This window comes from Falco naumanni, chromosome 8 (genome assembly GCF_017639655.2).
Source record: "Falco naumanni isolate bFalNau1 chromosome 8, bFalNau1.pat, whole genome shotgun sequence".
Classification (NCBI taxonomy): Eukaryota; Metazoa; Chordata; class Aves; order Falconiformes; family Falconidae; genus Falco; species Falco naumanni.
In genome coordinates, this window is record NC_054061.1 from 63,525,058 (window position 1) to 63,547,652 (window position 22,595).

The 22,595-nt window shown below is 39.8% G+C and overlaps 1 protein-coding gene across 1 annotated transcript in view; it reads right to left on the minus strand.

Annotated features, from left to right (window-relative positions):
* Positions 1-7,253, minus strand: part of HECW2 (HECT, C2 and WW domain containing E3 ubiquitin protein ligase 2) — a 168,146-nt gene extending 160,893 nt beyond the window's left edge. Inside the window, exon 1 of the mRNA XM_040602976.1 lies at positions 7,087-7,253. The gene's annotated coding sequence lies outside the window, so the exon portion shown is untranslated. The remainder of the gene's footprint in view (positions 1-7,086) is intronic.
* Between the last annotated feature and the right edge of the window lie 15,342 nt (positions 7,254-22,595).

Consider the following 22,595-nt stretch of genomic DNA (forward strand, 5'->3'; position numbering starts at 1 on the left):
CTTACCTCTTGTATCTACAGTACCTCAAACTCTTTACAACCTGAGATAAGCATAAGCAAGCTTTAAAAACCTCCCGACTTCATGTTCTTAAAGCCGTCGCAGTTGATTGTTTCAGTTAGTGCATTATCCTATTGTGATGAGGCAAACATGTTTTAAGTTCAACAGAAGTCAAAAACAGACTTTTTTGTAGTGTATCTAAACCAAAGCCTTTTACCTATTAACTTACCTTAGCTAGAAATCCAGTACTTCAGTCTATGTTTTTGCAGTTAGTATAAATATCAGTGTTACGATGAAATGAAACAACATAAAAGCAAATGTTTCTTCCAAAACAGTGAGTCACTGTGAAACACAGAATCTCACTAGAAATTAGTATTTTCAAGACTACAAGGCAAAATTAACACATCAACCTCAATACAGTAAACAAACAAAAAACATCCACCCAAATTCAATTAAGGAAACAAGGGTAAAATCTTAAACCAACAATTAGGCCACCTCTAAGAACATAAAATATGACAATTTGACTTTATTTACCCGTATTTTACCTTTATTTCACACGATGCCCAAGGAGGGGAAAAACCCCCACCTCCCTTCCTCAAAAGAAAAGCCAGCATCTTTGGTATAGATGTTATATATTTGTTAATATGTATCTGAACTGTTCAGCGTAACTAAACATGTGACACAAACTAAGGCATAAAGTGGGAATTGTCAGAATTCTGTGGAACATGAAGGAGCACGACAATTTACAACTGCTGAGCAGCAGCACCATGGTGTTTACAGTGGCTCTCTACATTAACTAATAGTTTCATAATGAATAATAACAACCTGTCACCCTTAACAATCCAACATAACATATACTTACTCAAGTTCAGCGCAAGTTCATAATACACATTTACTCAAGTTACTAGAATGTGTTTATAAACTTTGAGCTAGGTTTAAGTTACATTTTGCTGGAAGTTACTTCATTCTAAGAAAGCCAAAACACTTTTTAGGAGATGAAACAGAGAAGTGGCATCATAGCTACACACTCAGAGATTGTTCAGGTGAACATTTGAGACAAAACTACCATGTAAGACCAGAACTTGTACATTTATTCTAGTTCTGATACTTTGATGTACCTGCTTACAAGACCCTAACAGCATTTCTGGAAGATCTGGACATTACTCAACATGGTATTATTCAAAACACGAGAAGCTAGTTGTTATATGAAACAATAGGGGTGGGGTGTATATATATTATTTTTTTTAAACAGACACACAAATAAGAAACGACACACAATGAATTTTCTTAAGTGTTGCTTTCTCATGAATGACAGTGGCTTCTTGTTTTTCTGTAGGTAAACTGCAGGCAACGGGAGCTTCTTCTCATCCAAAAACATCCAGAAGCACCTTCATGGCCACATCTGCACTCCTATGCAGAACAGGCCAGGAAACAGCTGCTGAAGCCATGCAGTACAGCGCACACATTAAACGCTCTTCCCTCACAAAACAGGGCTGTCTTACCCATAGCCCATTTTGGGATAGTCCCTGGTCCATGCCTTTCCCTGACTTGTCCCTCATTTGGGCTGCTGACACTGGCCAAAAGCATGCCAAGGAGCCCACCAACACGGGACAGCATTCAAGCTCAGGCTCTTAGCCGGTACAGCCACAGCCTTACTGACCCAGCAAAAAGTTCTGCAAGTTCCAGAAAGCCCTCCACAGCTACATCTGTAATTTTCGTGTTTTCCTATGCAATATAAATATTTGGGAAATTACTCCCTTGACAACAATATTTACGTTCATTAAGACAATGTAGACATTTTTATTAGAGCAATTAATCAAGCAGCATAAATTAATGGTTTTTTATGTAGCTATGGCTACGTTTTAAAGAGGTAAGTTTACAATCTCTATTCTTATTTCTAGTGGGAGAAGTAACTTCTATCAAACTACCAGCTCGAAATAATTCAAGTTAGTAACCTAGCAGAAGAATAACAAGACCAACCAAGCAGATTAGCTGGTTTTAAAATGCATGTTAAATAAAGAAAACACACAGCTTAACAAGCACACCTTTTGAAGCTGGAACGTTGTAACCTAGCACTATGAAGCTCACATGCTCTTGAGAGCATGAAGGTAAGGAATTGCACAAAGACAGGTATATGCCTTTTTGTGACAATTTGGATGCAAAGGGAGTTGCTGGTTTTGTAACTTTTTATTGCCATTTTGCCAATACTCAGCACCTATAATATCCAATTTAGTGAAGTCATTGATATGGAGCACCTAGTGAACGATCACTTTGAAACGTTCTTTCGGCAGGATCCTCACAGTCCTTGCTGCTTCCCACCAGACTGTGGCTGACCCACTCCACCCACCACGAGGTGCCGTGGCTTCAGCTGTCACATTCATTTCTGGGAAACTCTTCTTTCTTACTGTGGTTATTCTATCTGACAAGGATCAGTCAATCTTTTCTTTTTTTAAAGATGCTGCTGGTCATTCCTGGAAGAAAACGAGTTTTACTGTTGCATGCTTTGGGCTCATCTAATTACAATACCCAGCCTTCAGGGAATTTTTAAACTAATGACATCGTATTTGTCAAGCACAGAAACTTTTAATCTCATTTTACAAGTGGATCCTAGCCAATGGATCCTGGCCACCACAGCACTTAACAAAACACATTTGACTGTCCATGCAATATTTAGGTGGGCTTGTTATCAAAATGTTAATTTTTGTTACCTAATATCTTTCTCTGGTGGTCAATAGAAGGCATATAGGCATAGCGACAATGTTATTAAAGTTTTAATGACTAAATTATGTGCGTACATACAGTTTCACAAACAAATAGAGGCAGGTGCCTCAAGAAATCTGAACTTCCCAGCTTCTCTGCTGATCTCATGATTTGTTATACGCCAGCATCAAGAAGCACCAGCTCAACAGTACACTTTTTTATTTCAACATCCTAGTCTTTATTTTCAAGATTTTTTCCCCATTTCCAGTGCCAATACAAAGAACAAAACCCCAAATTCTTAAACATGTCACAATGACTCCTTAACACCCCCAAAAGCAAACAGCTCAGATGACCCATCAATCATCCACTTTTGGGTCCTTGCTTAGTTCTAAAGGACAAATAGTGCACTATTTCAATCATTTAAGTTTGGCTTGACTGTACTAATCGCGTCTCTTGGACAAATAATGCTGGATTCACATTTCAATTTCAAATTAATTTTAATTATTACTGCTTCTCCAGAACACACACAAGCTGCAACCGTACCATGTAGAAAGGTTGATGACTACACTTCAAAGATCCTCTTTCAATATTTTCATCTTTCAAAACTGTCTTTCAAACATGATTATTATCTATTGTTTTTCAAAACTATACTTGAGGGAAAATTTACTGCAGAAATTACAAAATACAAGTATTACTGTCCATTAAGCAACTGGCGTCGGCCTACCAGTCTTCTCCAATCAAAAAACCCACAAGTTGTGACACAGAACTGTGGAAATGTAATGTAACACAAAATACTGGTACAATCAAGATAGTCATCATAACTGGCTATTTCCAAACCAGATTTAGACTCAGTCACTTTTAATTTTCTCCCCAGTACTACAGAGTATCACGAGAAGAAGGAACAGCTCTCCACAAATAAAGACAGAGATATGAAAGCTATGACTAGCCATCTACCTCAAAATCTGAATTCACACATCCTGTCAGCAGAACTCGGAAACCTAACACCAACATCATCAAAAGAAACGATACCATCCCTAGGTGCTGGAAGGCTGGCTGGAACACGTGCGCTTGTAGCGTGAGTGACTGCATCTCAGCCTAACAGTCCAGGGCTTGCACTTCCCAGTGAGAATTCACAGTTTGACTGCAGCCTTTTAACACGACGACTCAGAAGTTTTATCAAGATGCTCAGAGGAGAGCATGCAACTACTGTGCTAATTTTGCCAAATACGTAATCGATTTTAAGACACAGGTTTCAAACACTGATGTCTACATTTCTGTAAGAAATAAAAAAAAATAATAGAGTGTTACTTGAACTCTTCTTCAAGTACTATGGTATTCTAGGATCACATTCTACTTGGCATCTCATGCCATGAAGAGGTGCCCTTGTAACACATGTCCATGCTACACAAAGCTTTATCACCACTGTCGATCTCACTGCCAGAGAAACGGGCATTTTCAACCTTTTCTTCAGTATCACTGACATTCCAACTGATCGCAAACAAGCTGCCACAGAGGAGCATCACAGAGGCCCTTATCACTGTCTATTTCTTTTCTTACAAATACATTTTCTTACAAAATATCAAAATAATTTGTAACAATAATAGTTAATCTCATTTTCATCTTGCAAAGGGCCCTGATGTGATTAGATAAACACGTTATATACTGCCATTAGCTTCAAAGCACCAAAACACAGGCTCACAAGGTTGCAAGAGTACATCTCCTTTCCCTTTAGGTTGGAGGACTTTATTTATATAGAATCTTTAATTCAGTTCCATCTGTTGGGCAATGTAATACTCTTCCTACTGGTAAACGAGTAACTTTACTCTAGCCTCTCCCCCTTTGTAATATGACCAAAAGATCAGCAATGGATGATGTGAAGACAAAGGTATGACTGTGCCACGCATGATGGCAGCAGGATCAAGCAAAATTAGGCTTAGCTACTCAGAGCACAGCATACTGTGAAAGGCAGCGCTGTTGGATATGGTCTCACACAGGGGTTTTTGAACATGCTACTTAATTTTAAGCACATATTTACATCTCGTTTTCAATTATTAAGTAACATTATCCAAATAGGTGTTTTGTCACCATTTCCCTTGTATCAGTATACATTAGCCAATGGAGTAAATGCAATACCCTAAGCATCCTGTTTGTCTGACTGAAGGAGAGCTTTTTAAAAAAATAAAACAAAGAAAAAATGTCGACTTGGATTAAAAAAAAGAAAAAATGGAAGAGGAATTCCACTTCATTATTCAAAAATGTAATCTGCCAATTGAGTCCCATACGCCGAAAGCCCCCTTATTTTGCAGCATACTGGAGCTTTAGCTACAGTTTAAAGAATGCTGGCACATAAACAAGAAAAAAAAATGTGTTTTTATTCCAGTCAGGCATTACTATTTAATCTTACAAAGGGGGGGGGGGGGTGGTGTGTGTACACAAAATTATTTCTCTTTCTCCTCAGGAAATCTGACAAAACAGTATATTTTTTCTGGCGAGCAGCCACTCTACTATCATAGGGGCTTCTTAAAGGCGTAACATTATGAATTCTACCAGGTTTGGAAAAGCACTGGAAGCATAAAACAAAGAAAAGTACCCATTAGCTAAAACGACTTCAAAAATAAATAGCAAGATAGTAAATAGGTCTCTAAGGAAGGCAGAGGGTCCTTGTGGAGCCTGGCAAGTGCTCCAGCCCACACCAATTCCATAGTGCTAAGAAGACCGAAAGATACACCACGAGTTTGCAGTGGCACCACCAGAAGGCTGTTTATACAGACAGGTGAACAGAAGGCTTTTCAACTACGATTCTGTGAAGTTAAACTACTACCAGCTGTAACTTTAAAAATGGTCTCCAATCAACCACATGAGCTCCGTGCAATGTCAGAGCCCATTTTAAGGCACTGCGTTTAAATTCCAGCGTAAGACGTGAGGACAGAAAGACAGACACACGTACATGGACCAGCACCTAACGTCCACTGTGGTATCTCCAGCTGACATGAAAGCATACACATTCTTGGAAATTTAGAACCTGAACAGCAGAGGTGATTGAAAGGCTGCAATAGGTTTGTTCCTTTCACATGCTAATAATGACACCATACCTTATGGGCTGCAACCATACACTGTCATCTAATAAGGACAATTTTTTCGAAAGGCATCTAAGAACTAGGTGAACTGCTCACCTGTATATAAGAAGGGGTTTTTCAAACCATCCCTGACATAGATTTCTTTCTGTTCTTCAGGGCTATGAATAATTACTATTGAAATATTTATAATGGTCGGACTTACTTTTTTTAAAGAAGCAAAACAATAATGTAATTGTTGGGGAAAGAAGAAAAAAAAGCTACAGAAGAAGTTTTTGAACATACAGGAAGCAGCCCTGGATATTTATGAAGCGAAGCAAGGTAAGGCCCTGCTGGGATTTTGGGTACAGGGCTGAATCTCTTAAGAGACATTCCAATGCAATGTATCGTAGTGCAAACACTCCCTCACACAGCCACACAGCATCCCAGAAAAGAGGAAAAAAAAAAGAAAAAAAAAGAAAAAAAAAAAAAAGAGGGAGATGTTATAAATACTCTCTCCATGCTCCTGACATATATCCAGTAATAAAATATGAGATAATAAATTATGTAACTGTTACTAATCTACATATACCACACTCACTTTATTTTGACATCAGTCAGCCCCAAAAAGAATTTTTAATTTATTTCTTTTTAAATACCCTCACGGCTTGCAGTGACGCGGTCAGAAACGGTTAAGAGAAAAAAACAAGTGTACTAAGACAGGGAAAAAAGAAGGAAAAGAAATTACACATCTCCACATCAAAAAAGATGCACAGAATGGTGAGAACGTGAATACAAGCCTTTTTTCCTATTTTCCACCTCACTGTCATCGCACTGTATTTCGTGCACACGAGAAAATAGAAACAGACATTAAACCCCATTGTTTTGAAATCAAGACGCTTGAAATCTGCAGTGATCCTTCTTTCCCACCACGGACACGGCTACGTAAAATCTGGAGAAGAGCCCCACACATAAATAAGCACGTTAAATGGCGAGGGACAACAACGAGCGGAGGCACAAACGCGGCACGCGGAGCGCTGAACGCGTCCCCCGGGCAGGGCAGCAGTTACAATGGAACGGCCCAGAAGCGATGCGCACGGCGGCCGAGGGCGCGCAGCGGGGCTCCGCGGCAGCTCCCGCATGACGGGGCGGGCAGCGGGCGCTGGCACGCACCAGCGGAGCGCGGCGCGGGGGCTGCGGCCGCCCCGGCCCGCACGGCCCCGCACCTGCCGCGAGCCCCGCGCCGGCCCCGCCGCGGCCCGGTCCCCCGCGGGGCTCCGCCGCGTCCCTCGCCCCCCGCCGGCCCCGGGCGGCCCCGCGGGCGCGCCCCACTCACCTCACCGAGGCGCGCACTGCGGCTCCGCGCCCCGCGGCGGTGCCCCCGGGCGAGGGCGGCTCCCGCGCCGCTGCGGAGCCGGGCGGCGGCCGGAGTCACCCCGTCCTTGCGGCAGGCGGCTCCCGCCGGCGGCGGCGGCCCCTCCGCGCCCACGGCGGGGCGAGCGCCTCCCCGCGCAGGGCCGCCCGCGCCGCCCCCCGCCCCCGCGCCGCCTCAGCGGCCGGGCTGGGCCCCCCGCCCCCTCCGGCGGCCTCCGCCCCCGCGCCGGCATCCCCCTGCAGCCACCGGCGGGCCGGGCTGGGGGCGGCCCCGGGCCGCAGCCCCCGCGGGCCTGGGCGGCGCCGGGGGCGGGGAGCTCTCCGCGGGGCAGCCGCTGACAAAGCCGCTCGCCCCGGCGGGCTGCGGGTGGGGGGCTGCGGAGAGTCCGCAGCGGGCGGGGGAGCAGCCTTCCCGCGGGGCCGGGGCGCGGTGCTCCGGCAGTAGCTGCGTGCCAGCCGCGCCGCCGGAACGGTGCCTCGGCACGGCGGTCGCTGTTCTTCATTCACGTACGGTTACTGGCCCTGCCGGTGCCGGCAGCGGGAAGGGGAGCCAGCCTTGGCCATTTTCTCTGCCAGCTGTCCTGTCTGCCTGAGAGCGGGTAGGTGCAAGCAGCTCTACGTGTCCTACTTTTTCGGCAATTTCACTTGACTTTGTTCATCACGGTGAATTCAGGAACGTTTTCGTAGGAAAACTTGGTTACAAAAAACGTAAATTAAATTAAAACCTATAATACACACAGTAATTGTCGGAGGACCGGTGATGTGAAATGCTGCAGAATCATGGCCCAACAGAAACACGGTAACGCCAACGGCAGGAGGAATGGACATGTTAAACCCACTCTTACGTGATCCAGGTCCAGGTTATTACGAGACACCACCTCGTGCTTTGTTTTTGTTTCTGAGTCACAGGAAGGCAAAATCTTCCCACAAGCCAGGAGCTCATCAGTCCTAACTACTTTGTATTCTGCATCTGTTTCCTAAATTATGTATGTGTACCAATTTATGGGCAACTAAATGGGTTTCTGTAGACACTGCTCCTTCAGAATAGCCAGCTGGCAACTATATTAAATTAACGTACGTCAAAATACAAAGTAAATCTTGTCCAGCTCATGGCTTATTCTCAAAGCCCTGGGATTGAAATCCTTCCTATACCGAAGCCCATGGCACTTTTGGTTTGGGCTTCAATAGGAGGAAGGAATTTGCTGTTCAGCCCTTCTGTACAATGCTAGACAAACTGCTCCAGATATAAGCGTATGTGGCTCTATGCCAAAGTAGGTCAAGCTATGAAAGTCATTAACACTCTTGATCTATACGAAGCTTTAAAACTTTGTTTTGGTTCTTTTCTGTGAATTGCGCGTGTATTGGTACTTACGCTGTCGTTTAAACATGCTTAGTGTGCAAATGGTTGGGCTGCAACCGATCTGTCTTACACAAATTTTCCCTGACTCCTTATACTTAACAGAGTACTACGCCGATGTGTGATTGCAATCTGTTTGGATTTACATTAAAGGTTCAGATTTGGGTGACCATATATAGGTTAGTGGTGATTTGGACATTCGTAGATACCCCTCTCTCTCCAGCAGTACCTTGCCTTGGCATTAATGTAATGCCTACTTTACTTTCTGAAACAAGATGAAGAAAAGAATGCCAAGAGTTTCATAACACTTACAATATTTGTGCTTTGTTTTTGGTTATCATGACATTTTTATGATGATAAGATGAGAAACTGAGAAGATGAAAACCGTTAGCTAATGAATTATTCTCAGTGGATTTGCAAGCTGTAAAAGCCCTTTGACGGTGTGACATGAGTGCAGACTGTCTTTATGTTAAGACTTCTCATCTGTCAAGTTAAAAAAACTACATAAATCATACACTGGATTTTCATGTTTCTCTCCCTCAAAATGGATTTGGAGAATGTTCTTGTGTCCATGCTAGAAAAATCCTATTTCCATTGAACAAAAATGTTAATTCATACGAATCTTTAAATCCCCCTGACTTCCCCCCAGACATAAATGGCAGCGATCACACTAGTAAAATCTAAAGTATTTGTAGAAATTCAGGACTAGTGCTTTCCAGTAATTACAAACCTGTTGATTTCTATGCTTACATTTCTGATATATTAACATTGTATGCGATGCTACATGCATAGTTCTTTACTAACACTTCCTGTGCCTTTGGTACGATTTAGGATTCTTTTCTATTTTCCCCAGGGGTAACTCTGGCTGTAACGGAATAGAGTTGGGTGCACACTACTTCATAAAAGAATTGCTACTTCTGTCTTCATGGGTGCTTTTCACCTACAGACACTATGCTAGTAAGGAATAGCCTAACTTCTCAGAGCCATGTGCTGAGACAATGAGTAGTTAACCTTCAGCAGACTCAAAAGCAGAGAAAACCAGCCCGCTCTGCTGGAGCAAACAGCTGTCTTTTCTCCTCTTTCCAACTCTATTGCCTTCCCCACCCCCGCATCCATCTCATCTCTCCTTTTCTGAAAAATTAATGCAAAAGAAACCAACGTGACAGAAACTCGTACAAAATCAGCTTTTCCCAAGTGGGTATTCCTGCTGTCTTCACTAGGGCTCTAGTCACGTTCTGTAACAGAGAAGTGCAGTGCACAACACATGGCAGCACCTTTCTGGATGGAGAAATACCTTTGTAAAGTTAAGTTACAATGTATCTGAGGCAAAACTATTACTAAGTGAAAGCTAGGAAAATCGCATTACTCTCCCATGGGGATTAGCACCTAAAAATAGCTGAAGTACTAGAACACTAAAACTTCCAAAGAATGTTTGTGTTATGTTCTTGGAAAAGGTTTAACTGGAGAAAAAACAATTTTCAGTCACCCCCAGAAACTGTTTAGTAAAAAACCTGCAAAATCCTATGAACTGTAAAAATCTCTTGCCATAAAAATAGACATTCAAAATTTCCAATTAATGCCCTTAAATTTGTGTCTATGAAAGCCCATGACATACTGACATAAGGATGCACCCTCTACAACGGGGATTTGCAGCTGCTCTAACTTTGGACATTGGTAACTTAACAAAAGAGGACAAATACTTAATATAACTCATTAGATATTAACCTTAAAAAGCAGTATACATTTTGCCTGGCAGTATTGCTTAATTCCCACATGAGTACTTAAGAGACAAGTACAGAAAAAGCAATATATAACTCTTCAGCAAACAGTAAATAAAGAAAATGAAGCAATATTCCACTACTTTTCTTTCTCTTCCTTTTGGTTACCACTTAGAACAAACAAAGAAGGACCTGGTGAATCATTACTGAAGGTCATCACCTAGCACCGTGTATTCAGCAGTGGAGTGTAGGAAGAACAATGCCCTTTGAGCGGTAACTTTCCTATAAACAGCTAGAAGCATTAAAAGCCAAGAAATGCTGCTCTATGTTACATGAAGATTTCATATTTTCCCAGCAGATCGATTCTCTGCAAGACAATGGGCTAAGCTGAATACCCAAAATACTAGTTACTTTGACGTGACCATTAAAAAGGCAAAAGGATCAACTGGAAGAACATTCATGTGGGATGGAAATGTAATGTTTCACAAGACTTCTGGACAGATTACTGTGCAGCAGGTGAAAGTATTAATTCAAAGAATCACCCTAGGTGCCAGAATCTGCAGGGGACATTCTCTGGCCCACCCTGCCTCTTTTTTGCTGCACAAAAGACTTAATGAGAGTGAAAACCATCTGCAGCTCCCCAGCTGGGGATTTTTGTGGCATGAAAAGAGTCCCGAGTCACTGTGGAGTTGTCCACCCCATGGGAGGCCACATGCAATCTGAGCAGAGAGAGAGGAGGGCACAGTGAGGGAAAGCACGCCTGGGGTCTGCTGCTCCAGCCGCCTGCATCTGGTCCACAGGCCCTCGGGAGCTGCCACCACCTGGTACTACCTGGTGCCAGTGCAGGCTTTTATCCAGCCAGAGAGTCAAGGGGCTTCGCAGCAGCTCTCCACTCTTCTGGTGTGCAGAGGAGAGACCCACTGCACCAGGCCATCTGGGCTGATCTGGTTAGAGCCCAAACCTGCAGACCCTAATTTGGCAAAACTCCCATGGATATCTCTCAGCGCTTACCCAAGTTGGCCTTCTGGTCTTGGACCTAGGGGAACATTAATACGTAATGGCCAAGTTTTGATTTAGAAAAATGTAAGCCACTTATGAGAAGTATATTAATTGCAAATATTAAACCGATCTCCTTACCAATAACATTTTATGAAATTATGGAAACCGTTCTTGGGTACAGAAATTAAATCTGCTGCAGTTCCTATTCCTAATGCTTCCAGACAGTTACTAAAATGTGCTTAAAGATCACCAAATTGGGGTTAAAGGTATGATGACAAAAGCAATTGGCAGTTTCCGTTGATACTTGCAGAGACTTACTTTTAGAACTGTACCCTTAGGAAAGTAATATAGGATTGGATCCATACACACCACATCTGAAGTCCTACCAAAATGTCACCTGTAAAACTCACTTTCACGATCTTGCTATTTGACTTATAAACATGCCAGTCAAATCTGTAGAGAGAGCCTGCAGTATATGTAGGCTGTATTGAGGTAGTGCGTTACAGTATCAGTGGATCATGCTTTTGTAACACCAGGAAGCTTCCATAACAGAAGAAATGAAACGCGTCGTTCTTTTGGAATATTCTTGCCGAAACAAGTAAGAGAAGTGTGTGGGGCAACGGTCTAACATAATGCTAAGAAGACAGATGATAAAAAGATTGTGAAGGTATTAAGGCATTAGTGCAGCTGAGAAGAGGATCACAAATGTGCATCAGAACCCTAGAGAATTTAAAGATCTGTACTGAGAGTAGTGGAACAATCCCTGGTTTTCCCCAGGGAAGGGAAAGCAGAAAAGGCTCAAGCAGGTAGCACAAAACTGCCACATCACTAATATCACTAGGACTCAAATCCCAGAGTATTTATCTGTAGTCCCTCTTCATGTTAGTTTACACCTCTCTAGACAATAACAGTGGTTATTTGAATTACACATTTGGTCAATAACTTGACTAAAATCCTCAAGTGATCTCGTTAGGAGTCTTACCGCTTCCCACAACAATTACCCCTTTAGTGCATTTACTGCATTTAGTAATCCAAGACAGCAGATATTAAATGAGCGATCTATAGTACCAATGAATTTTCCTTAAGTTATTTGAAGAAAGTAATAATTTCTTCGGCAACCAGGCAGCAGGTTACCCTAGTGACCTTAATTCCTTCTGTATCCTACGTAGGATTGAATGTAGACTTAGCAGAGCTCGAAATGCCCCTGCAGCTCAGGCAGAAATAATATACTTCTCACTCGTAAGTGGAAGTTTCTCTTCAGGAGATGCTTGTGTGTCACTACTCTTTATCAGACAGGGTAACACAAATATACATTTCACTAACAGGCATGATCAGCAATGGAAACTCAACTTATCAGGAACCAAGAGAGAACTGTCAAACACTGGAGACACATTTATCCTGCACAGAACAAATAAACGTTAATAACAGAAAAATAAAGCCACTCTGAAAGCCTGCAGAATCAACAAAGAAGCTTTTTGCCCGGGCCTAATCCAGCTAAACCTTCTTAAAAGTCCCATTCAAAATAGATAACCACAATAGTTTTCTTACCCATTATATCCTCTACCAGTTATGAAAGGACTATAAGTTTATATTTAAGAATACACAGAGTTGTCTAAAGTACAGATACCGAGACTGTTATTTTGACTAAAAATTGGATTCCAAATGGTGAAAATTACTAGGGCTCTACCTTTACCAAATCTTTTGCCAAATTTGGAGAGAGAAGACATTCTTTCAGTGACTGCGTAATATACAAATTGTGGTGACCTTCAAGCCAGTGTTCAGTCCGTTTTCCATGTAGAAGTGTCACCATAACCATCCAGCACTGCTACAAAGATTACCACAAAATCCTGACAGCCACAAATATAATCTTACTCCCTGTTGAGTCTCAGAGCAAAAGCAAGATCTACTTTGATATTTTTACCTTGGTCTTACTACAAGGTGTTATACAACTTCTATGTTAATTTTCACCTGGCATTTTTTCCTTGGCATCATGTGGAAAGACAGCAGTGGCAAACCATTAGTTTGTATCAATGGCAACATACACGCCATGAGAACATAAATATAACTTATTTTATTTTTTTTAATGTAGTGTAAGGTATCAGATCACCTTGAAATGTTGCAGCCTGTCCATTCCAAATGTATATTCATGTGACAATAGCTCATTGGGCAGGTCTACTGTGTGAGCCAACACTTTTGTTCATAAATTAAATATCAAAAAAACAATCAAGGGAGTAGAGACCAACCTGTAGGTGTACCTTTCACTTAGAAAGTTTACGTAAAAAATTATACAGATAACTTCTTTTAACGTGTTCCTCTGCCTTATAACAGAAAGGTTTTACGAAACTCAAAATTCTTACTCAGATTTCCAACATCTGTTGTACGTATTACAAAAAATTTAAGCAAACAAAAAATGAGATTTTTGAGGCTTATAGATTCTGAATCCCCAGACCCAGTGATGTAACCAGTACAAGCGAGAATGGGAAACTCAGCCGAACAACACATAAAAATAAGGGCTCCGAACTAAAGCCACAATGAGGCATATCAACATGCTGCAACGTGCTTGTGCATTCAGCATGCACTTAAATTCTAACACAAATTTAACTGCTTAACTGAAGAGGGACAACTTAAACCTGCACTTCAAGTTAAGACAAACATCAACAAGCAAAAACATCACATGTATCTGTGAAATACAATCACTTCCAAAATTTAAAAAGTGCTCAGGAGAAGGGTGTGATGACACATAGGGAAGAAATGGTAGCAAAGAATATTAGAGGAAGCAATAATATTAGAAATCTTCACAAATCTTGACAAAGAACAACAATCAACAATTTGGGTTTACAGAGTAAATAAAACCAGTACAGAGTGGAGGAGGAAATAATGCCCAAATAGGAAGTGTGATCAACAGAACAGCTAACACTGAGCCTTGTACCCAAATCACTATCTGCCTGTGTTACCCTTCAAAAAGAAGGATGGTGGTGTATGTTGCTCTACGCTGCTGAATATGCAGTAACTCTTGTTCACATAATCTGCGTGCTGGAGACTAAACCTGAAATCCTGCAGGTGCTTTGGAAAAGCAGAGCCAAGAAGAAAAGGAACTCCTGCAATGAACCTTAAAAACTCACAAGATAAGAAAAAACAGTTAAAGACCAGTCCAGAGTATGGTTGCAAAAACTCCCTAAAAACTGAAGCATGAAGAAAATAAATCTCTACAAGTATTTACAGATTAAAATATTCTGATACACAGATGACATACCACACGGATATCTGGAGTGCAGTTTGAACAGATCAGTCACTTATCCTGATGTATTTGGATCAGGAATATCTGTCAGGTTTCAGCTAAGCTCACATCACTGTATTAGGCAACCATACATTAGGCAATCCCATACAAGATTTTGGGCTGGTATGTGGTTTCAGAGCAGGAATCCAAACTACCACATGGGAATTATTCCAGGTGTAGCAAAACCACATACAAATGTTTCTCTCACTGATAAATGTGGTTTTGGCTTTATAGCAACACTACTGAGCTGAGGTAGGCAGCACACTGTTCTACATTTATGGCCTCACCTACTTAGCTTTATACAAAAAATGAAATGCCATCTGTCTTTATTCTGCAGTCGAATTCACAGAGCATATCATTCTTGCCACATCAACACCCCTCTGTTCTTTTTGGTTCATAGGTGCAAGCCTTAGTTTTGTGGTTTGCTACAACAGTTGTTTTACAAGGCAGCTTTCGAGATTTCACTTATACTCCATTTATCCGAACTTTGTAATAAAGATCCGCTTTCTAACCTCTGAAGCAAAGTACTGGACCGTGTATTATGAAACTTGTATTTACATGCTGGCAGGCTGAAAGAACAGACATAACACCACCGCCCATGTACTACACAGACAGGTATCCAGATTTCCATAGTGAGGTTTTGCCTGATAACGGTTAATGGCATCATTCACTTGCAACCTGTAGGAGCTACTCTGCATCACCTAGCATCTTGTATGAAATGCTACCCCCCCTTTTTTAGTGAAGTCTGAATGTGTTGTACAGATCATAACTATAGATTTTTAAAGCAAGACTGTATAGAGTGCTATCATTATTCTACAAATAATGATCCTACAATGACAGAGTGCAGCCTGCACATGCAAAAATTTATCTCTTCCTAAGGACTCTCGTTCAGGGGACGAAGATGACAGAACTTGACAACAGATACTGGAGACTTTTGGTCATGTGAGTTGGGCTGTGTAAGTGATCTGGTTATTACATGACCAGATTACTGCAAGGTGAAAGTTCTGCAAGGTGAATATTTGCACCTGGATTTTACCAGTGAATAGGAAAAGGACTCTGAATTCTGAAAAGTCTGTTCTAATCAGATTTGAATACCACACTTAAATCTAAGCTAATGCATCTTATTAAGCATAAGTGGAATTAATTTCCTGTGAAAAGCTCAATGCAGCAGGAAAAAAAAAAAGGAATAACCGTTCCTTTAATCTTGATGGCTAATTCATGGTACTTTACTACACTATTATCAAAGGTGTCTGAATAACTTCAGTAAAGTGCTATAACATATTACTGCAGAAAACGTCACTGCCACATAATTTTCTTATGAGTAATGAATGCTATTTAGGCATCAAGCTACCACTTTCACACAGTTATAACATTACTTCCACAAAGAAAGGTGTGACATTATGAGAAAAACAAAATATTCCAGGTAATGTATTTAAAAATCATTATGATTACAACTTGGTATATTTTGGAAAATATCATTAGTGTATATTTGTTAAACCTCTTAATTTGCCTCAAATTACACATGATTTGGAGAAGCTTGCTGAAGCTAGTATTTATTTCAGGTATTAGGTCTATTTTTTTCTGAGAAGTGCTAGGTTGACACCTGAATAGAAAGTGGCAGGAAAAGCAATACTGTTTCTCCCACAGCAAGCGCATTAATGTAAAGTATAAAAACAAAGCAGCAGCAGCACATTTTTGCTTAGACCTTTGAACTGCACCATATGGTTGACACTCAATTAAGCAAAGATTTATCAGACCCTGATCGGAATGTGGCCAGAACTCACTATTTTCTCACATTTTTGAACCAGAGGACTAGCACTGAGCCTACAGTTTTCTGAACTCACACAAGATACCAAACACTTTCAAATCTGTGAATGAAATTAGGAAAATTTAATGTAAATTTTCTGGGGTATGCATTCCTAGATTTTAAAATGAAAATATACCAGTACTACAAAAGCTACAAAAAGGCAGTTTCATGTTACAACTTTAGCCAAGTTAACATCTTACCACCATCAAAAAGGCGTGGTCCAAATCCCCACCAATCCTTCTCAAGCAGTCCCATCACTTACTTCACATCTGCTTTAGCAACCACCAAAATGCATGGCAAAGAATGTCCTAGTCACTAAAATGAGAGAATACCAACTCAGTAAAAGTGTGTTTTATTGCTGAGTTAGCAAATTGAAGGGGTTCACCATGCAATCCCAGGGGCACAAGACCTGATACGACAGACAGGTGACCCCATGATTGGGAAGAGACAGCAAGGGAGAAAGGAATGAGACAACTTCTGTTTGAAAGCATGGAATGCTGTTATTTTGACTTCTAGTCTCAAAAATAACGGGTTTTTACACCCTGGACACTTTGCTTCTGCTTTTAGGTGCATGCTTTGTGAGTTCATTTACATCACACACAACTGCAGCACTAAATTAATGAACAGACAAGTCCACAACTTCAAGTCTAAAAGTGCTAATGGTGGAATAAGAAATAAGAACTTCAGAATGAATCCGGCAGGAATTTTATCCAACTGAATATTGGAGTTAAGATCTAGAACATAGAATGTTGCAACTGCATATGAAAAGACGTAACTGTTTCATTCAAGATTGTATATTTCAATTTTTTTTTGTTATGGATCCAAACACAGATACAAGATTAGACTGAAGTAGGTCATGAATCTTTTCCCATTAGATTATTTGAGGCAATGGAAATGTAACAAGAAAGTTGTTTACAGTGAAAATCCTAACCCAAAATTTGGCAATAATGAAGTCTGTCAAACGTAAAGCTTTTATGTTAAATTGTAAAATCTTAATTTTAAATGCCATGTAAGATTCCATGGTTAAATTCTGCTTTTATAGACAGATGGTAGGGTTTTTTCTTTGCTTGTTTATTATAAATGTACTTGAGTGCATCTATTCAGTTCACTGAGAAATATAATTTGCAATATTTTAATCCATGAGGCTTAATTCCTTTGCAATCGCCATTTCAATGTAACAACAGATTTCACTGTCACTATTGCTACAAAGGGATTAAACTCTCCCTGTCAATTTTGTATACTGGGCAGGAAAAAAATGTAATTGAAGGGTTCAGTCAGTTTTGTTTGGAAGTTTTTATTTGTTTTTCCTAAGTGCCACCTCATTGCAATTCATATTTTCATAAATGTTGGAATATTCTTTTACCATAATAAAACTATAAAATATTTCTGTAGTCCTGTTTTTCCATGTCACCACATTACTGAAACCTCATGGAATAGTTAGTAATTTCTAACATAGCAAGTGTGATGTGGGAATGAAGAACACTACTTAAAACCAACTTCAACTGTAAATTTACTAGCAGCACTATGCAAAAAAGTGTATGTACAGCATTTAGGTGTTCACATAGTTTGCAGAGTAGTACTGGTGCATTGCAAATCATGGCTAGTCTACTTGCATGACCTTTCCCAGTGTGTTTCATTAAACTCTTCGTTCAGGAGAGATGCTCTTTCTTGATTCAACAGATTACTGCAAACATGGGGATGAACAGAAACTTGGCAGCTGCTCTGGCATTAAGTTTTTTTATCATTATTATTTTACACATACAGTATAGCTCAATAAAGTATCTTCAATTACTCTCGCAAAACATCACTTTTCTACACTGATAAGGCACTGTAGGAGATTGCTACAATTCTTAGCCAGGTGTGTATCAAGGGAGAAAGGATATTAAGTGATTTAGCTGGAGTTATTCACAAAACAGCACCTTAGCTGGAACCCAAGAATTCTAATATCAGATTCTCAGCTAGCATACCTTGGTATTAGATGAGCACCTGGCCCCAAGGTGTAGCTTTGCGATCTACGGTACAAAGCTACATTCTTTCTACAGTTGGTATGCACTGTGTATGTTCAGAGCTTTCCTAATTTTTTTCAATTTTATTGGAAAGGAGGGGAAGGAATAGAGCGAGGTCATCTGGTACACTGCTTCCAGAAGTTTTTAAAATCCAGAGACCAGATAGTACTTTGGGGGGGAAAAAAAAATATATATATATGGAAAATGTATTCTTTTTTTGGTGGGAAGGCATGTGATAAATATTTACCATTTAGGCAAAAGAAGTTGTACTAAATTAAAATGCTACCATATGTACCATCTTCGTTTAAAATATTAATTAGAAAAATTATAATAACATGGCCTGATTCCTGGCTTTGCCTGTCAAAAGTCAATGACACAGCTGATAACTCACATAAAAATGTATTTGTTTGAGGTTTTATTTTGCTTTTTGTAACTGCACCTCTTTACACATGATGAGGCCATCATCTCTTGTTTAGGATGCCACCAGGGCCTGTGGACTATGGGTTTAGTCACATAGGTCTAGTCCGTACTTCTGCCCTAAGGTAGAATGGATTATGAACAAACTCTTTGTGAGACGTTTTACGCAGGACATCAGAGCAAATGATCAGAACACTGTCCTTGGCAACAAATTCTATAAAGAATAGTGATTACCTTGAAAATGCACAGTAAGATTACAGCATATTATATACTTTTGTTGTACATAGTTATGATTTATGATTACAAAATATAATGGACAAAAAAATCTGTCCTAGTAAACTCAGCTAGTAAGCACTGAGCGCTAACATTTCCTTCAGCCTATATTTTCTATGATTCAGTAATTTTGGCCATACAGGTAAGACTATGCTCATTGCATCTAGCAGCCTATCAGTTACTGATATTCCAACTCTGTGCTATTTATTTTAATGGTCTGGCACTGCCCTGTCGAATGCAATTGTGCACTTTTTCCATGACACAAACCTTTTTCTAAGTGGCAGGAAGAGTCACTTACATGCTACAATACTTATTTGTGTTTTTAAAAAAATCAGGAGAAAACCATCAAATTCCATATGGTGTGAGCAGGCTGTCAAAGGTCAACGTTAGCAGAAAAATTTAATGCTATCTTTAAATAAATAGTAATTATTCATCGATACTTTTTTTGAGCAGGAACCAGGAAGTTGTCTGCAGTTTGACACAGAGAGTTAAGAACATAAAATCTGTCAGCATTTAAGGAAAAAAGGGTCTGAAGGGAGAAATAGTATATTATAAAGCAGTATCTAGGGCAACTGCATTTTAACAGAATTAAATGCTGCACCATTGGCAGTACAGAAAACCCTGCATTGTTTGTAAATGCAGTTAAGCCTTTTAATCAGACTACCACCTTTTCGTAAGTACATCGACAAAAATGACAGCCAGTAGAGAAAAATAAAGCAATTAATACTAGAATATTGCTTAGAAAGATTAATTAACTTCAGAACATTCAAAACAATAAGCAAAGTGATATATTTTGCTACATTTATTAAGTTTTGAATATAAATTAAATTCTGCCACTCAAGATGACTAAATATGTTAGCTGCGTTAATATCTGTTACTGATGCAAGTTCTTTCAAGTGATAACAGACCAGATTCTCTGGTGTGGAACTGGTATTTTTCACTGCACTCCAGTGTACTCCATTAGACCCACAAGGATCCCAGCATAAAATGGATGCTGACAGTGTCGGTTACGCTCCTCTCCTTTTCCCCTGCTGCTGGCATAAATTCAGGCTCAAATCCCCCAGTTCTGTGGTTCAAGCCCCACAGGACCACCATAAATTTCAAGCAGATAAACAACACTTTCACTCCCACTGATGAATGGACTCTGCACAAAGCAGACACAAGAATTTGAAGTGAAAATAGGCAAGCTGTATTCTCCTTTTGTGCATGCATCTGGTTTACAGCATGTGTCAGTCCACAATTCCCAGGATTTGGGCCACTCTCACCAAAGCTTATGCAGCAGTCTCTGGTTATTCACACACAAATAGCACAGCACTTCAAAGACTGCACATGCACGTTTAGCGTATAGTAAGGCAAAATCTCTCCCAAAATTATATGCTGACTTTTGTTCATATTCAAAAAGAATATGTTCCTCTTTATTGTTTATTGCATAAACAATTCCTGAAGTCAAATTTAAAACGTTAATTACAATGTAATGTACCCTGTGTGTTGCCTTTGTTTTCTATGCATCTCTGGTTTAAATCTGATGGTAGTTCTCTTGTTGTCTGATGGGGTTCTCCTGGTTTGTTGTTTACTTGTTCTGAAGAAGTCATTCTTCCAGTAACAAATTGAAAACGCAAGTCATTTACCTCTTCTATCATGTCAGTGCCTTACCCTTAGAGACTCCTGCACTTCAAAAATAGGCCAGCAGATACGTTAAGCTTCTGTGTCACTGGCATTAAGGCAAGAGGCAAACCCTCACTCAGAATTTAATTCTATTTTATAAAAAGCACTTAAATAGGATTTACAGCTTTCAATTTTAAATTTAAAAGTAGGAAAAAAACATTACTAAGAGCATTGCTATTGACTTAACAGCTGAAACTTGTGATATTACATATTGGCATTGGAGATTTTCAGCCAGGCGGCCAGAACTTATAGAAAGTAATAATATGGAAAACAATAAAAGCTATTATATATATTCTTGCATTCATACAATGTTTTTCTTATAATTAAAATCAGCATTTCCACTGCCAGCTCCTAAAACAAAAGACAGAACCCTACAAAGAACAGAATTTTTCTTCCATCTTCACAAAATGTATGCAATTGTTTCACACTTCATTGAATTACACAGATGTAAGTAAGGAATGTTACTGTTTGTAGGAGTACTACTGACAATCTGTTTAAAATGGATTCAAACACCTAGCAGAATTCACTGTACTCTGCTTACATGAAATACTGCTTCTCAGCAGGAGTGTAGGTCACTGTTCTGTAATCTCAGCGTACCAAGCGTTCTCTAATGATTTCACTTGATTTCCGTGAAAGAGGTGCAAAGAGTGACAATTGAAATAACGACAAACATTTCTGTCATTGCAGGACTACCATGTTTGACTGGTTTAGATGTCATTTAGACTTGTCACTTATCTTTAAATCGCCCAAAATTTATGCATTAACTCGTCATGTACAATGACACTTTGATTATACTTGAATTCTGGATTCTTTTAGTTCAGTGCCTGAAAAGTGGTATGTGTCTCTGAAAGGTAAAAATGAAAGAACGTCTAGTGCCACATTAGGTTTTTAATGCTAAACCCTTGAAGATAATGAGCTGGTCTAATAAGCTCATACGAACTAATTAAGACAGAAACCGATCCTGCTCCCGTTTCTTAGAGTGAAACAGGAATGATATCAACGAGTCATGATTTCTTGCCCTTCTAATTTATTAGTACTGTACACAGAAGATAAAAATTATAAATATTTACACTTTGGCTAGTAGCTACTTGCTAAAAAGTAAACCTGAGTGCCATAAAAAACATTCTTTATTAAAAGCAATAAGACTTTTATGTACTCCTAAAGGGGCAGATGCTATCTCATATTTTGCGGATTTCTCAGAGAGGAGATGGACAGCAAATTGATACATTTTCCAAATATTGATTGTCCCTTAGTCTAGTGCTCTATAGCCTGTTTCCTGATTTCCAAAAGTGAAAGTTCTAATTTAGAATCAATATACCACTTAAATAGCCTTCTTATCAGACCCTTCTTCAAGCAAATTAATAGAACACAGATAAAATGCCAATTATCTTACAAGTGTTCCACACTTCTCATATATGCATTTACACACTAGAAATATTAATATTATCTCTTGCAATATTCATCAAGATGACGTTTGAGTAGAACGTTATTTGTTCTGTCCAAAAAGTTGTGCAAAAAAGACTGACAAATAGTTCTGCATCCTCGCTTTTTTAGAGAATAAGAGCCTTCATAGCCAGTACATTGTACATGAGGTATACATCATGTTCATTTTTTGATTACTGAAATTGCAACAAATTGAAAGGAAAGCCAAAGCAGGAGAAACATCACTCTTATTTTGGCAACATTTTAACTATGGATTTCTTCTGTGCCTACAAAGACAGAACACAGCTGTGAGAATATCTTCAGCGACTTGCAATACCTAAATTGGCACTAGACCTCTATGGTTAGGCACCTGAAAGCTTAAGCCATTCTCCCTTTTGCTCTGGTCTACACGGTATGAAATAAATCAGAGTATTAGCACAGTATATTAATTTTATTTTTCAGTTTCCTTCTTAGCTTGTTATTATAAAAGTACTCTTCTGCAGATTAATTTTTTAATACAGCAGCATCTT